Here is a 17,692-nt window from a genome sequence, read left to right on the forward strand (position 1 = left end):
CCGATTTTGAGCGAGAACAGGTTACTTAATCATTTATGTTTGCATTTGTGCAATGCCTCTTCTCTAAAAGTTGCTCACAGGACCTTACAAAAAATATCAGGTTAGACAACAGAGTTCACAAATCTTTTCTCATACATCTTTTCTGTTGCAAAGTGGTGCTGAAAATGCAACCTGAAGAAAAGATGACACACACTGGAAAATAATTCTTGACCCCTTCTTCTCTGCTGCAACACCATACCACCCAGTCCATTTCATCCCCACCAAACATCTCAGGTTCCAAAGCAACCCCAGATATTTTACAGCATATCTACAGCTGGAAATATTAACATGGTGATGAACGAACATTTTTCTCGTTCACCTCGCAGTTCCAAATCCAGAAAAAGAAACCTAAACTCTTGTGCCCTTCATTCTTACAGTAATGACACACAGAAGCCTACTCTGGAGTAAGGCAGCATGAGAACTCTGCAAGGTACTAAAAAAGTTCCCTCACCATCCTGCCAGCTCCTGATGTAAGAAACGAAGAGGCAAAAGTCAACCCTATGTCTGCACTTTGCTTGCCCTGTGCCTAGAAAGCACAGTTCCAAGGTTTTCTGCTTGTCCCATGCTTTCTACACACAGGTCTAAGCAGCTTTTTGTTTGCCCCACCACTTTCCCCAGGAAAACCCACTCTAACAATGAATCAGAGCAAGTGTCAATCCACAAAAAATCCAACTTACATGTGCTCCAATTCAGTGATAAAGAGTGGGTTTTCACGGGGAAAAGAGGTGGGGAAAGTGGAAGTGTGGATGAGCCCTAGGGCTCAAATGTTTCATAAGGGGATACAGATCCAGGACAATATTGTTGTTTCTCCCGGGCATTCCATCCTGCCCATCTGTATTTGAGCCTGAAAGACCAAGGTAAAGCAAGATTACATTGAGAACAAGTTGTAAGCAAGCACAACCTGTGATACGGCACAGGAAGAACCGACAGTTTTAACCCAAAGGGGGGGGGGGAATAATCATTAAATACATATGACTGATATAAGACTGTTTCTTATGCATATCTCATGTCAGATCAGTGGCCCATCTTGCCCGACACTGTCTAGTTCAAGTGGCAGTGGCTGTTTAGAGCCCTGTTTCCAATTAAAAAGGGTCTCGGATGATGCCAGGAATCGAGCATGAAACCTTATGCAAGCAAAGCTCCATTAATGAACTATACCCAAGCTAGATGAGATGAGGAGAATATTATAACTGTAGAGCGGGAAGGGGCACCAGGGTCATCTGGTCAACCCCGCTAAGCATCTGTGAGAGGCGGTCATCCAACCTCCAAGGGAGGAGAGATGGAAAAGATGCTCGAAGCCGTAAAGAAGCCTCATATGTCAAAGTTAAAAGCACTTTCCCAACAACAAAAACTCTCGTCTTCTGGCTGCTATTTCCTTTTGACAAGACGAGACTCGAGGCCTCCGCTCTCACAGAGACGCGCGCGCACTTCAGGCGCCCAAAGCGAGCGGCGACCCACCGAAAGGCCCGGGAAGCTCCGGCAGCGCCGTTACCCTCTTGGCCGCCCCAGCCGAGCGCGGCCAGGCCCGGGGAGACCTCGCGGGCGGGCGGGCGGAGCCAGCCAGGGCTGCCTCTGGAAGGGCTTGGCGGGACCGGCCGCCCTCCGCCGCCCCTTCCTTCCTTCCCTCCGCGGCCTCGGCCGGGATGGATGGCCGGGAGGGAGGGAGGGCGGGCGCCGCCCAGCCTCGCCCCAGGGGCGTCTCCGCGCCGCATCTCTCGCGCCCGTCCCCCGGTATAGACTCACCCGCGGGCGGCGGAGCGGAGGGGCGAGGCGGGCGCGGCCCCTGGACCCCTCGCCCTCGCCGCCAGCAGGGCTCTCTCGCCGGGGATCGAGGCAGAGGCTCCGGCGGGCCAAGGGCGGCGCCCTCCCTCCGCCCTCCCGGGGGAAAGGGGGCAAGGCCGGCGCAGGTGTCGATCAAGGACCCCGAGGCCCGCCCGCCCCCCCCCGCACAGCCCAACGTGGGGGGCAGCGGAGACGGAGGCTCCAAAGCGCCCGCCAAGGCAGCAGGCGGGGCCCTGATTGGCGCGCCCAGGCGTCACTCACCCCACCCCCCCACACACACACCATTCACCCCCCCCCCCGCAGGCCGCCCCCCCCGCGGCCCGTGAAATCGGGGAGGCGAAAAAGGCGCCTTGGGAAGGCAGCAGGCGAAAGCTGCTCATCTCTTTAAAGCGGGGGGGGGGGCAGCGCATCCTCGCCGCCCGCCCTGAAAGACACCGCCACTGCGGGGAATAACCATAACAATCACCATCCTCCCCCCCCCGCGAGTGCCGGGCGAGCCCCAGAAGACTGACCTGCGTGCGAAGACGGGGGGCGGCGGCGGGGAGGGGGAGGAGGAGGAGGGACACGCGCCCGCCCGACGGGCCCTTGGGCGCTGGCACAGCGGTGCGCGCGCCGCCAACGGAATCAGCCCGTGACGGCACCCGCCATCTTGGAGTTTTCGGATGGAAAATCACGTGGTCAAAAATCCGCTTGAGAGAGAGATATATATATATATTTATATATATATATTTTGCTTCCCTGAACCAATCAGGCGGCGGCGCTAATAATAGCCCCGTTTCCCTTTTTCTTCCTCTCCCCCTCCCTGAAAAAATAAAACATCCCCGCCCCCTCCGCACCGGAAGTGGAGCGGGGGCGAGCTCGGCAGGCGCGTCCCCGAAGCCGCCCAAGACGGGGCTCCGCATCTCGGCGGGCGGGGGTCCTTTCCCACACACGAGAGCGCGCCCAGACGGGGGGGGGGGACGACGGGCAGCCCCAGGCCTCCCCCCCCGCCTCGCCCGGGGAATGCGACCCCTCGCTCTCTCTCTCCCCCCCCCCGCGGGCCCGGGGTCAGAGCCGCCCCCCCGCCAGGCGCCTGCCCCCCACCTCGGACCCCGCCCCAACGCCCCGGATCTCGCCCAGGGCCCGAGCGAACTCGCAGCCCTGGTACAAAAACAGCAGAAATGTGCAAGTATATATTGTGAGGACAGAGACCGACCTTTGTCTCCTACTCAGCAAATGCATTGAGGAGGCTATATAAATTATTATTCTCACATATCACTGGAGATAGAACCCATCTGGGTTTTCCATCTAAGGTACAAAATGCCTTAGGGCAAGCCCCGAAATAACTAGATTGCAACCCCTCTGTCACTTCAGCTCAGGAGTAAGGGACATCTTCCTGGACTCTGCATTGATACCTCAGTTTATGAACGTAATCCATTCCGGAAGTCCGTTCTTAAACCAAAACCATTCTTAAACCGAGGTGTGCTTTCCCTAATGAGGCCTCCCGCAGGCAGTGCCCTTCCACCATTCGGATTCCATTGTTAGACCAAGGTAAAGTTCTCAACCCAAGACACTATTTCCAGTTTTGCGGAGTTTGTAAACCAAATCGTTCTTAAACCAGACTGTTCTTAAACCGAAGTACCACTGTACAGTCATACCTCAGGATAAATACGCTTCAGGGTAAGTATTTTCGGGTTGCACTCTGCGGCGACCCAGAAGTAACAGCGTGTTATTTCCGGGTTTCCCCACTCGTGCATTCGCAGACAGTCAAAATGACATCATGCGCGGAAGCGGCGAAACACGCAGACGTGCAGTCGCATCTTACGTTCTGTTCAGGGTGCGAACGGGGCTCCGGAACAGATCCTGTTCGCATCCCAAGGTACCACTGTATAATATACAGTCATTGGAATCTGTGCATAAGCACATGTTGCTTTGTCTCAGCTTCTGCCAACCTAGCAGTTCAAAAGCATACCAGTGCAAGTAAATAAATAGGTACCACTGTGGCAGGAAGGTAAAGAGCATTTCTGTGTGCTCTGGGAATTGACAGTGTCCCATTGCATCAGAAGTGGTTTAGTCTGGTGGCCACATGACCCAGAAAAGCTGTCTGCAGACAAACACCGGCTCCCTTTAACTGAAGTGAGATGAGCGCCATACCCCATAGTCAAATTCAACTGGACTTAACTGTCCAGGGGTCTTATCTTTACCTACCATGGGGGGGAAAGTACACCCTCTTTGAATTCTGTGGTTTTACATATTAGGACATAATAAAAATCATGTGTTCTTTAGGTTTTAAAATTAGGTAAATATAACCACAGATGAACAACAACACAGGACATATTACACTGTGTCAAGATTTATTTAACAAAAATAAAACCAAGATGGGAGAAGCCATGTGTGAAAAACTAAGTACACCTTACGATTCAGTAGAACCACCTTTAGCAGCAATAACTAGAAGTAATTGTTTTCTGATGACTTTATCAGTCTCTCCCATTGTGGTGGAGGATTTTTGGCCCACTCTTCTTTACACCGTTGCTTCAATTTGTTGAGGTTTGCTGGCATTTGTTTATGCACAGCTCTCTGGTCTGGATTTTGACTGGGTCATTGCAACACCTTGATTCTTTTCTTTTTCAGCCATTCTGTTGTAGATTTGCTGATGTACTTGGGGCCATTGTCCTATTGCATGGCCCAATTTCAGCCAAGCTTCAGCTTTTGGCCACATGGCCTCGCGTTTGACCCTAGAATACTTCTCTGTACAGAGGAGTTCATAGTCGACTCAATGACTGCAAGTTTCCCAGGTCCTGTGGCTGCAGAACAAGCCCAACTCATCACCGCTTCGCCACTCTGCTTGACAGTTGGTACGAGGTGTTTGTGCTGATACGCTGTGCTTGGTTTTGGCCAAATGTGGTGCTATGCATTTTGGCCAAACAACTCCACTTTGGTCTTGTCTGTCCAAAGGTCAAGGACATTGTTCCAGAAGTCTTGTAGTTTCTTCAGATGCAACTCTGTAAACTATGCTGCCATGTTCTTTTTAGAGAGAAGAGACTTTCTCCTGACAGCCCTTCCAAACAACCTACTGAACAACCTACTGTTCAGTCTTTTTCTAGTTGTACTGTCATGAGCTGTAACACTGGTGCTAAATGAGGCCTGTAGATCCTGTGATGGAACTCTTGGGTTTCTTGCAATTCTTCTGAAAATTGCACAGTGTGACCTTGGGGTGAATTTGCTGGGACGACCACTCCTGGGAAGATTGGGAACTGTCTTGAATGTTTTCCGCTTTTGAATAATCTTTCTTACTGTAGAATAATGCACGTTAAATTGGGTAGAGATGGTCTTATAACCCTTCCCAGTTTCATGGGCAGCAACAATTGCTTCTCTAAGAGCATTGCTGACGTCTTTCCTCCTTGGCATTGTGTTAAAACACATCTGAATGCTCCATCAAACTGCTAAAATGTTGACTTTTATAGAGATAGTCACAGTTGCTGATGATCAATTAACCAACACCTGTCTGCTGCTTAGCCTCATAATGATCCTTGTTTTATTTATTTTCTCATAAATAGATCACAATTTACATTTATAGCACTGCATATAACAGTGTGACTTGCCATCAAACCACCTAGGAGTTCAGTGTCAAACAGTTTTCAGTTCAGCACCTAAGCCATATGTTAGCAACTGGACCACATACTAGCATAAATTCCTTCCAGCATTATTTGCTGTTTTTCCTTGCAAGAGTGCACCCAAACCTTTAACAGGGTGCCATTTGGGGATCTGTTGTATCTATTTGAAGATTGCATTCAGTTACTCAACACTTCCTTATTTGATCTGTAAGCCAGTGCACTATTGTGATCAAAATGATTACTGCGTAAGTAGTCCTGACATGTTAGAACCTTGTTAAAAAGAAAGATGATGTATGTTCATATTCAACTGATGAAGTAGGAGATGCATTTTAATTCATTAAATGTATAATAATTTCAAAAAAGTTATTTAAATACTAAATGCAAAGTGCCAAAAGCGTTTCACATACAGGTCATTCCATATCAAGTGATCCTACTTTTTTACCTCATGTCATCCAATTTTCTTAACATTTTGTATATTTGTTGAATGATCAAAACTAAGTTTAAATCTAAAATTTTACAGCTACAACAAAATACTGTACATAGCAAACAAAATTATGACACCACTGGAACTCTTTAACTGGTGCCAAGATAACACTCCTTCTACCGAGTTGTCATTTTCAACAAATGAGGAGTGCAGAAAAGAACATTCCTAAAACAACCCTTTGAAACAGTGAAATCAATCAAGGGAATACAAGGATTTCATTGCTTTGTTCCATCTACATCCAGTCCAACAGAAATTGTGACCAAAGTGTACTCCTTTAGCAATGAGAGTGAGAAGTTCGACATTGAAGGAGGTACAAAATCTCTGGATATGGCTGAGATAACTAGGTATGTAACCTGTGAATACAATAAAAAATGGTGGTTGACCTGTGTGCTGTCAGTGGACTATGAAAGTGAAGACGTAACTCTGCCCTTCTGACACTTGCCGGGCTCAGCGTCATAATTTGTTTACACATCTAGTTGGGATGTTCTTAAGGTAAGGCGAGCAGAAGTTCTAACACGGGTGTCAAACCAAGGACTGCAACTGGTCACACTTACACTTGGACAAAAAATGAAACATCATGTGCAACAAATTCTATTGAAAAGTGTTTGGTATAAAGTATAATTAATGGAAGAATAAATGTTTTAGACCCATTTGATGTGTAAGGTTTTTTCCATAATTTTGTTTGATATGTATTTTGTTGTAATGTTCATGAAATGAAGTACTAACAAGGATGCTTTCAAAGCGTTAATCCTATCATGCAACAGCAAGTTACCTCTCTGCTTTGGAACACATTTTAAAAAGAAAAGCCTCACTAGCTTTTCAGATACTGTTTAACTGAATAATGTTTTGAAGAAATGCCTGAAGTAACTGATATTATACTTTGAAGTCTTGTTTATTCTGTTATACTTTAGCCAAAGAAGACTCATTTATCCTAAATAGAACCCAATAAGCCCAACATGTATGTACAAAATATTTTTTTAATGTTATCCCATTGAAATACCAAGATGAAATTTTGCTGGAAGCTCTTAGAAGTATGAAATAATACAATTTGGGGGAAAATTTTAATCATTTTTTAAAATAACTTAAAAAAAATATATGTAACTTTAAATTTTAAAGTGGGCCCATCATATGACATTTGAAGAGATTGGTTTTTATTTTTGAAATATCTCAATTCTGGGCTGAGCTTTTAAGGTTTTTGTGTAGTCTGGCAATGCCCCCCCAAAAAATGAAATTTGAAACCCTCATAACTCAAAAACAGGATGAGATAAAATATTAAAATTTTAGATTTAGACTTAGTCTTGATCATTCAACAAGTGTACAAAGTATTAAGAAAACTGGATGACATGAGGTAAAAAAAAATTGGATCACTTGATATGGAATGACCCATACATTACCTGTGAGTCACACTTAAAATGACCCTGCAAGTACGCTACAAAAGGTGGCTGAAGTTGAGGGATAGTGGTTGCATCAAGCCATGCAATAATTGATGAAATTTAACAAGAACCAGAGACTTCCATCTCATACCTTTTGATCTTAGCCATTAGAGCTGGAATCTTATGTACGCATAATTAGGAGTAAACCTCGTTGAATTCAGTGGGACTAATGCTACTAAGTGTGCATGCAGATGGCTTTTCCCTCTAGCCCAGCAACAAGTGGCCAACAAGATGCCTGCAGGAAACCCACAAGCAGAGCTTGAGTGAAATAGCCCTCCCCTGATTGTTGTTCCCAAGATACTGATATTCAGAGGCTAGGGTGACACAGTCTGAAGCTTGTACTATGAGAGGCTAGGGAGGCAAGCAAACCAGCCAAAACAATTCCTCTTTCTTGTTAACTTCAGCACTGCCACCAGGAAGATATCTTTATTTTTCTCTGGCTGCTTCCTCTAAATACTCGTTTAACCTTCAGGACTTTAATTAGTCCAATCAACCCACTCCCAACACTTGGTACAGCGTTATAGCACTTAGACATGGCGCAAATAACAGGGTCTCAGACCAATTTTTCCCAAAACCAGTTATGCTTTTACTTAGAATTTGGTATGGTAACAAGTTATTTAAAAATGAGAAATTGTTCTTAGAAAAAAGGTGATTTTTCAGTTTGTGTACTTACCCATTATAGAAAATAAAACATAATTAGAAATCAGTCACATTCCGTTACCTATTCTAGACTGTTTCCATAACCAAGCCAGTGTTTTAATTGCCTCACTCAGTTTAGTTTCTGAATCTCTCCAGCATCCTGAAAGTCCTATTCCTATACCTCCTCTGATCTTGCAGGTAGCACACAGCCATCATGACTAATAGGTGTTATGCCACTTTGCTTCTGCTTTGTGGTTCTCTGACATCACCCTCAGATCTACCTCAACTTCACTGGACCACCTTCTCTCTAAGGTGTACAGCCCTCACCTGGGTTCCTGCTAGGTATCTAGGATCTCTTGATTTTTGCTGCCGCCACAGATAACAAACTATCTGATTCCACCTTTAGTGAGGCCAGTCAAGAAACACATGTATAATACAGCAACTTTATTGATAACAGAACTAATAAAAGTAATCAAATATTAATTCAGCACACAGAAGCATATGGTTTTAGTTATGTAGTTAGAATTTATGTATTTAGTTATGGTCAGAAGTTATTCTGATTCATATAAACACTCCTACTTATTCTACCTTTCCAAAAATACCTAAGCTAAATCCTCCCTCACCTTATATCACAAAACTATTACCAATAACAACACTGACCCTATTCCATCTCACTAACCCAATATACTCTCAACCACGTTCAATCCCAACTAGTATTCAAACTGCCCCTCAAAATTCCTATCTTGTCACCACTCACTTCCAATGTTCCAAGCACACTCCCTCCCCCTCCCAACCAACACTTAGCCTAATTCATCTAATCTAATTGCCTCCACATTTAACACTACACACTATCAGAACATCACAGCAGCCATTGCTGCTTGACTCATCTTTCATAAGTTGGTCCGATTTCCTTTTAAAACAAACCGATGGTCATCACTACTGTCTTGTAAAGATAAAGGGACCCCTGACCATTAGGTCCAGTCGTGGCCGACTCTGGGGTTGCGGTGCTCATATCACTTTACTGGCCGAGGAAGTCGGCGTACAGCTTCCGGGTCATGTGGCCAGCATGACTAAGCCCTTCTGGCGAACTAGAGCAACACACGGAAACGTTGATTACCTTCCCACCGGAGAGGTACCTATTTATCTACTTGCACTTTGACATGCTTTTGAACTGCCAGGTTGGCAGGAGCAGGGACAGAGCAACAGGAGCTCACCCTGTCGCGGGGATTCGAACCGCCGACCTTCTGATCAGCAAGTCCTAGGTTCTGCGGTTTAACCCACAGCGCCACCCGCATCCCCACTGTCTTGTACAGTATAGCAAATTCCATAGTTTGAAACTATGTGCTATGTAAAGTACTTTGCCCTCTGACTCTTCCATTTTCAACTTCGTTGCAACACCCCAGGTTTTAATATTATGAAAGAGTAAGGGGGGGGGAATCTTTAACCGCTTTATCCACACTATCTATAAATTCATACACTATCACAGCTGCTACACCAGCATTTTCATTGAGTTACCCATCTTGACCCCACAATTTTTACCACCCTGAATGATGTGGTGTCATTACAAACATTGCAACTTCACTGCTCATCTCTAAACTTCAGATTATTCACGTTAAAACGTACAGGTCCCAATACAGATCCTAGCATCACCTCACTTCATACATCTATCCATTGAGAGTATGGTCCATTTATTCCTTTTTCTGCATCCTTTTCTTTAACCAGTTACAGATCCATAAGAGAATCTGTCATCTTATCTTATGACTGTTAAGTTACTCAGAAACTCTTGATAAGAAACTTTATTAAAACCTTTTTGAAACTGTAGGTACAAAATGAATACTCCAGGGATGGGAACACAAACTTTTAAAATAAAGGAAAAGTTGCTTCTGGTTGCATGCATTTTTTATCCCCCCCAAAATCAATTTAACTTTTCATTATCCAAAACAGTTTTAAATCTAAATTAAAAGAACAAAGTATTTCAATCAACAGACTGAAAAAGATTGTTTCATTTGAGCCAGGACACATTACAGCCCAACCCCATGAAAAGTCTTGCAGCGGTTGTCTGGTGGAGAGGAGGAAAATGGGGTACTACCAGAACTGGAAGACATTGACTCAGACTTCAGGGAGGGGGGCAAGTCTGCTTCAGTGCCATCAGACACATTGGGTGCCACATCACAGCTGCCTCATGATGCCTGGGCCACCTCCCACCCCCAAAGAACCTCTTCCCATCAAGGAGGTGCCAGCGGGCAGATCAGACAGAAAGCCAGCCCCATGGACTCCAGCTCCATCGCCAAGGACACAAAGATGGCTGCACCTGCATGAACAAACTCAGCAAACCCAGAGAGTTCAAAGGAGTGCCACTTCCTTGCCCAGTCCTGTTTCTTGGAGCGCCAACCATACTAATGCCAGTATCCATTCTGCTCTTCAAAATGAGAGTCTGGGGGACATGGCCCAGTTTGTGCTTAGTCAGATATTTTAACCTCTGCTGCAAATGCTAACCAGTGTGCTTTGTAACCTGACTTACATCCCATAGTGATCTATGCATTAAAGCCATCAACAAAACCTGAGTTGAGAACATGAGTGCTGCATCCACCAGTGAGAGCCAGGGGGCACACAGAAATGAGGCTCTTGAGAGTGAAAAGGGTTAGTGAGACAGGACTTGTTTGCAGAAGCCATGCTGATTTTTTCCAGCAGGACATATTCTTCCCACCAGTTTTCCCAGAGCAGATTCTCTAACTGGCCTGTAATTTTCTCAATTCACGCACCTGATCCAGTTTTTTAAAAAGAGTATTATGTTAACCTCTTCCCAGTTCTAATCTTTTTGCCAAACTGCCCAGAACTTTGTTTCTTGTTCCTCTTATTTGTCTCATTTCTTTAGATTCTGTTTCTGATAATGTCACTCCAGGCACCAGTATCTATGTTCCATCTCCCACAGTAAAAATAAACAGAAATGATTAAATCAGCTTCTGCAAAATCACCTTTGCTTCCTTTATCACACCTTTAACTCCACTGCTGTCCAAAGAACCAACCACTTCCCTAGCTGCTTATGATGTATTTAAGCACTTTTTAAATTGTTGGTATTATTATTTTTAGGGAAATGCATAGCCCATAAATTTACATACTGTCATAGCAATAATTAAACTCACAAACTTTAATTGCTCAGAACTTCACAGCTTTTCTTAACTGGTTGTTAGTTATAGGATTCAGATCATTTCCATAGCAGTGAAGAGTTCTGAAAATGTTCAAAGAAAGGGACATCTGTTAGAAGGCACTCTTCACAAATTTTGCAGTGCTACCAAATCATTACTTCTTTCTTTGACTGATAGTCTGGCTCTAGTCAGATCTAACAGAGCTAAATCTCCTCTATATTGTCCATTATATATTACTAAATCATTTGTTAGATGAGTCTAACAAATTCTAAACAACTTTAGAATTTCTCTTAAATGTACTGTTTTTGCTTTTTTTAAACAGCACATAATAATCTCCTCTAGTTTATTTTCTGAATTTTGAGGCAATGGTTGGCAATGCATCCCTGCTTGGTTTGCACAGACAAATTGGCTTACTTTGCCTTCAGTAGTTATACCAGGTTGTCAAATGGAGGATTTCTACAAACAATATGTTGGTACCTTACATTTCACAATGCGCAGATCATAGCAGTACATAATATTAATTAATTAATTAATTAATTAGTTTATAAGCCACCCTTTAGTCAAAGAGGCTCTCTGAGTCACAAAAATCAGTACTAAGGGAGTCCCTGTCCTAAGGCTCACAATCTAAAACAGGAGTGAGGAACAGGTCTTCACCGGCTATTTGTAGTGGGTCCCACTACATGATGACTACAAAAGCTTAGTAGTTTATCATTTAGTTCAATTCATGCAATTCAAGATAACAAAATCAATTCCAGTAGGGAGAAATGTAAGGTTCTCCACTTAGGCAAGAGGAACCAGACGCACAACTATAGGGTGGGGGACACCTGGCTTCCTAGCAGTACATGTGAAAAGGATCTAGGGCTCCTGGTGGACCACAAGCTTATCATGAGTCAACAGTGTGATGCAGAAGCAAAAAAAGCTAATGCTATTCTAGGCTGCATGAACAGAAGTCTAGTGTCCAGATCAAAGGGAAGTAATAGTCCCACTCTCTTCTGCCTTGGTCAGACCACACCTGGAATACTGTGTCCAATTCTGGGCACCACAATTGAAGAAGGATGTTGACAAGCTGGAACGTGTGCAGAGGAGGGCAACCTAGATGATCACTGCTTTGGAAACTAAGCCTTATGAGGAGCACATGAAGGAGCTGGGTATGTTCACCCTGGAAAAGAGGAGACTGAGAGGAGAAGGGATAGCACATGGAGGAGGTAGCATGCTTGTTTCTCCTGCTCCGGGGCGGGGGGCGGGGGGGGGCAGGACTCGAACCAATGACTTCAAGTTGTTGCAAGAAAGGAGATTCCAACTAGACATGCAAAAATACTTTCCGACAGTAAGAGCTGTTCAACAGTGGAACAGTCTCCCTCAGGAGGTGGTGGACTCTCCTTCCTTGGAGGTTTCTAAGCAGAGGTTGGATGGCCATCTGTCATGGATGCTTTAGCTGAGATTCCTGCATTTCAGGGGGTTGGACTAGATGACCCTTGGGTCCCTTCCAAACTCTAAAATTCTATGATTCTATTCTCTCTATAAGGCATTCCACTTTATTTCCCCCCCCCCCGCCGCCGCTGCTACACATTAGGTTTGTATTTCTCTTTATTCTTTGGAATAGCAGTGTTTTAGTGTAATCTACTTTCTCCCTAAAGCATACCACTATATGTGTTTTTCTTTTCCTGGCAAGATAGGGTTGACGTCATTTTTGTTGTTTTCTAAATTCCTTAGAATGACTGCTACATTCATGATATGGAAGCTTTTATCTGGCTGGGAGGTGGAGGAGGATTTTTACCCTGTGTGGCTGAAATTAACTTGTCAGAAGTTTCCAACTTTAGAAGCTTTTACAGCTCAATTGAACCATTATTCAAAACTGAATGAAGAGGCTGTAGACTATAGAAGCTCATGAAAATAAATTTCACAAAAATGCTTGTATCTGAAGTCTTAGCTCTATGCCATTAATTTAACAGCCTCTGAAATTTGTATGTTATTTAGAAATCTACAGTCCTGTCATTATATTATTGACTATTGAGTATATGGGTGTTTTTATGTATTGCCTTTGAAACGGTCCTAAATTTCCTGTATGTTCAGCAGCTGGTTTTGTTGTCTCCCCTGGTATTCTGTGCAGAGTTGGGCTTTGGCTGCAATCCACACCTTCTTTATTCTTCAGTACTCCACCATGGTATTTTGGGAGAATCTGCTAAAATGAAGGAAGATGACTCCCTTCAGCCAACCAACTTTCACGGCTACTTGTCAAAATAACCTTCAACCTGAGAAGAATTTTTGGTATCTCCTCAAATGACTCTTTTGGTATTATACCAAAGCAGGGGCACCAAATATATGGGGCGCAAGGGGCCGACATCCCCCACCACCGCCACATGGCGCAGCCCCTGTGTGGGAGCCCAGGAGCCGGGAGGGGGCTGGGATGAGTAAGGGCAAAGATCGCCCTCCATGGGTCCTGCCCTTGCCAGGCACATGCCATGGGGAGAAGGAGGCCGAGGATGGAGCCCAGCTCAGTGTGCGAGTATTGGCGTCACGGGGGCGGGATGCATCCCATGACATCACATGACATGTCACGTGATGCACCCCCATGTGGTGGGCAAGTTGGCATCCCTGCACCAAAGCATGGTAGCAGTACTGCCAGTGAGCAGAATACTCTTTTCACTTCAAGAAGTGCTGCCACAATGATAATTGAAGAATGCTAAAAAAGAGGATATTCTGGTTCCACCAAAAGTACAGTGGCTGCCATCCTAGGCATGCCTACCTGGGAGTAAGCTCTGGGGAACACAGGAAAATTCTTAGCAAACATGCAGGCACTTGGTCCTCAAGTTTCCTACCTCAATAAAAGAGCTGACTGCTAAACCCTGAATGAAGAAATCCCTACTTGAATATATACATCAAAGGGAGAATTGGCATGATGGCCATTTTTATAGTATTTAGACACTATTTTTCAATCCAATGGAAGTGACTTACAATTACAGTTAAAATGCATAGTTACATGACATCTCCACATTCTGAAGCAGTTTACTGCTCATATAGTAAAGTCAGTGTGGTGTAGAATGTTGGACTAGGACCTGACAGAGCAGGATTTGAATCCCCACTTAGCCACGAAGCTCACTGGGTGACCTTGAACCAGTCACCATCTCTTAGCCCAGGGGTTGTCCACCTGGTCTCTACCGCCCATTAGTGGGCGTTTCAGGATTCTAGGTGGGCGGCAGGGGGGTTCTACGGCACAAGCTGAATCCTCCTTCCATCGAGCACTGGTGGGCGGTAAGGAAACTTTACCATCAAGAAAGATGCATTAGTAGGTGGTAGGTATAAAAAGGTTGACTACCCCTGTCTTAGCCTAACCTACCTCACAGGGTTGATGTGAGGATGAAACGAGGAGGAGGAAAACCATGTACACCACTTCAGATGCTTGGAAGATAAAGGTGGCATATAAATGCAATAAACAAATGAATAATGTTCAATAAGAATTGGAGAGGGTTAGCACATTTTTAATTAGCTGGAAGGCTTCTCAGAGGCCAGAATAGGAAGCAGAATACTGGAACTGATAGACCTAAGAGTGAGGAGTGGAGTGGCTACCAACCATCCCATAATATACATCACAGTGATAAATGCAACAGCCTCCCTCAGAGACGCAACAAAACAAAGCATTAAAATCAGTAAATGGGGTTCTTCCATAGTGGTGGCAGTAGCGGAGTGAAGGGCCAGATGTTACAGTAAGTCCAGACTGCCTCTTCCTTGTGTCTTGGCTCTGCTCCCTGCTTTACACAGGGACGTCCTCTGTTTGAAGGCCTGTTTAGTCCAAGTCTGGTTAAAGAGAATAAACCTATTGGTAGCATCCAGACAGCAGAGCAAGCCCACAGTTCACCCGGTCACAGTTCTTCCTCTACGGTGAGGTATATTGTAATTCTATTAAAGTGATTTTTCTATATTTCTATCTATATATATAAAACCAGCACATGCAGATCTGTGCAGTCTTTTTTACTCTTTTCTGATGATGCATAAGTGGCTACTTTGCTCCCAGCTGCTCAAACTGCCTACACTGCACTGATGCAGTCTGTATTGGCACTGAGTGTTATCTCTGCATACCAGGAAGCATACGGTATGTTGCAGTGGGTATTTCAGGCTGTGGATGTCCTCACTTTGGCCCAAGATGCTAATGGTCCCTTGGCTAGCTGGCTGACCAGATTTGGCTGGTCTTTCCTTGCAAGCAGTAGGAATAGGAGGACCAGCAGTTAAAGTCCAAAATGACAGTCCCTGCTAATAGCTGTCCAGCTGACACTTAAATAGCCTTTGCTCACACTGCCTCTTCTATCCCTCTGGGAATGGCTTTTGATCAGTTGCTGCTGCTGCTGTTGTCATCCATCTGTCTCAAGTGACAGTGGGTTGCTCCTCCACAGGTGAAGTCAAACTGCTGCGTTAGCAGCACCAAAGTGGCCTCCGCAGGGTACAAGCCTGGGCAGTGTGTGTGGAGGTCCTCAGCTGCCCAGATGACCCTGCCCTCAGCCTTGCTGATGTGGCCCAAAGAGAGAGAAAGACGTTTGGCACCAGCTTGGTGGGAGGAGGCGTACAAGGGGCACAAGGCACCATCCAACTGCCTTAGGACATCTACTCTGGATTTGTACAGGGTTTACTCCTTAGCCTTTTCTTCTCCCAAAGATATCTCACAAGGCAGTGGAGGTTTAGGATCAGAGTTTTCCTCCTCCTAGATGGGCTACCTAGTTGACAAGCCCTATCTGCCCCTCGTATCTCTCTACAGCACATGCAGAAATCGTCTTCTTGACCATTGGACTGTTGTTCTCATCTGCACAATCCACCAGAGTCTTGTCTTCACCTGCAGGGGAAGTCCCTAACTCACCAAGGGTTTGAGACCCATCAGCTACCCTCACCTGGATTAGCCAGCCAGTCGAAACCGTTCCTTGGGGTGTGGCTCCTGTTGCATGCTGACAGCTCTAGGAGCCACAGGTAAGAGCTGAGTGCAGGGTGGGGACCAAAGGTGGACAAACTAGACCAGAAGGAGCATGATGTGTCCCCCACCAGAGGTACTACCCCTCCGCTAACACCTCATACACCCTGGCATTCTATCAACCATATGTGAATAGGCCAGGCTGAAGGGTACTCTTGGATTCCCCAGTTTGCAGCTTTCTTCAGGAAGAAGTCAGCTCCTGCCCCAGACTTTGCATCTTCCTAATGTAAAGAACTGGTTTACTTGACCAGATAGAGAAAGGGCAGATGACAGGAAGGAAGGGTTTTATGGTATTATATTTTATTTTTTAATCCATGTTATAGCCTTTCAAATGTTTTTAAAAACTATATATTTAAATTCTGTGGCTTTTTTTAAAAGCAAAAATAAAATTATGAAACTGATAAACTGAGAATGACAAATAATTCTCCTTTACCCACCTGTTTTCTACAAGTCTGCAGTACAAAAGCTTCCACCACTTATCAGCTCCTTAGACTCCTTCTTTGTGCTGTTTTGTGCGTGTGCAGTTGAGATATTTTTTTTTTTTAAAGTTTGAAGAAGGTCTGCCAAGCATAATTAATATTCCTCCTCCACATTCACATTACCATTTCTCCTGACAGTAAAAATTAAAGCATCCAGTTCTATTCATTCAACCCCAGCCCACGGGAATTCAGTCACACAGGAACACTTCTGAGGAAGCCAAAGGTTTGTAGATCTGCAATCAGTCAGTCAGTCATGGCGCTGCACTCATTCAGTTACTTTTGTGGACGAAGTGTCTCTTACTCCATCCGGATTGGGTGCTTGCCAGTGACACTCCTGAGCCTTGCTCAGAGAGAATGGCAGCCTTGAGAAAGCCATGCACTAGTGATTCAGTTCCCCTCTTTCTTATGATAGGAACAGCTGCAGTATTGTTGCAGTCTTCCTTGTACCAGGGAGCGTTGCCATGGGCACTGCTGCCAAGGAGCACAGAGCAGTGAATAAGAGAGGCTGTCCCCAAACCTTCAAAACTAAACCTACTCATTATACTGTGTATTTTGTTTCAAATAACCTTTTGCCATGGAAGAAAGTTTTATTCTTGTTCTAAACATTGTTGACAGATGTATAATTCGGCTACTTAAATAGATGTTTAATAACCAGGGAGAAGATGCCGCTAAACATTCTACTTAACATCAGGCTTATTTTCTGTGATTATTAAAATGTCATTCATTGCACTGCATTATCAGTTTTCACAGGACTTAATTTGTCAAGCATTCAAAAAGAAGATCACACAAACATTTTACAGATGTGCGTGCGCATTTGCTGAATTCTTGCCAGTAAGTAAAATAAAAAGAAAATCTGGGAGATGTTAAAGACATCTTGCAGGTGATAAAGAAGTTGTGGCGGTGGCAACATCAAGCACATTTGCCAAGTAAATAGCTTATCCAGATTATAAATGAATATTTACCCAACTGCACCATGACCTTTAACTGAGTCTGCATCCAAAGAAACTGTTATCAAACAAGTAAGAGTAAATAACAGTAGGAATAACAGTAATGCTGTCAGCTGCGGGGGGGGGGGGGATGTTAGATGGCTAGGCACTCCAGCACTGGAGAGTGGACCAGCTTTGGAAACAATTAAATTAATAT

At 44.7% G+C, this 17,692-nt stretch overlaps 1 protein-coding gene and 1 long non-coding RNA gene across 8 annotated transcripts in view; one reads left to right on the forward strand and one right to left on the reverse strand.

The window, feature by feature from the left end:
- HDAC4 (histone deacetylase 4) overlaps positions 1–2,397 on the reverse strand; it is a 115,993-nt gene extending 113,596 nt beyond the window's left edge. For all 6 annotated transcript variants that reach the window (XM_081861862.1, XM_081861861.1, XM_081861859.1 and 3 more), the window contains exon 1: positions 2,334–2,397. The gene's annotated coding sequence lies outside the window, so the exon portion shown is untranslated. The remainder of the gene's footprint in view (positions 1–2,333) is intronic.
- Positions 2,398–2,929: 532 nt separating this feature from the next.
- On the forward strand, positions 2,930–17,384 carry LOC309335507. Of its 2 annotated transcripts, XR_014153548.1 has the most exons (5): positions 2,930–6,242; positions 10,501–10,610; positions 13,227–14,995; positions 15,864–16,069; positions 17,291–17,384. It is a non-coding gene; the product is annotated as an uncharacterized lncRNA (long non-coding RNA). The 2 variants fall into 2 exon arrangements; XR_014153549.1 differs by lacking the exon at positions 10,501–10,610 and having other exon boundaries at positions 2,931–2,989.
- Positions 17,385–17,692: the final 308 nt, after the last annotated feature.

This window comes from Podarcis erhardii (genome assembly GCF_964252035.2).
Source record: "Podarcis erhardii genome assembly, chromosome: 1".
Taxonomy (NCBI): domain Eukaryota; kingdom Metazoa; phylum Chordata; class Lepidosauria; order Squamata; family Lacertidae; genus Podarcis; species Podarcis erhardii.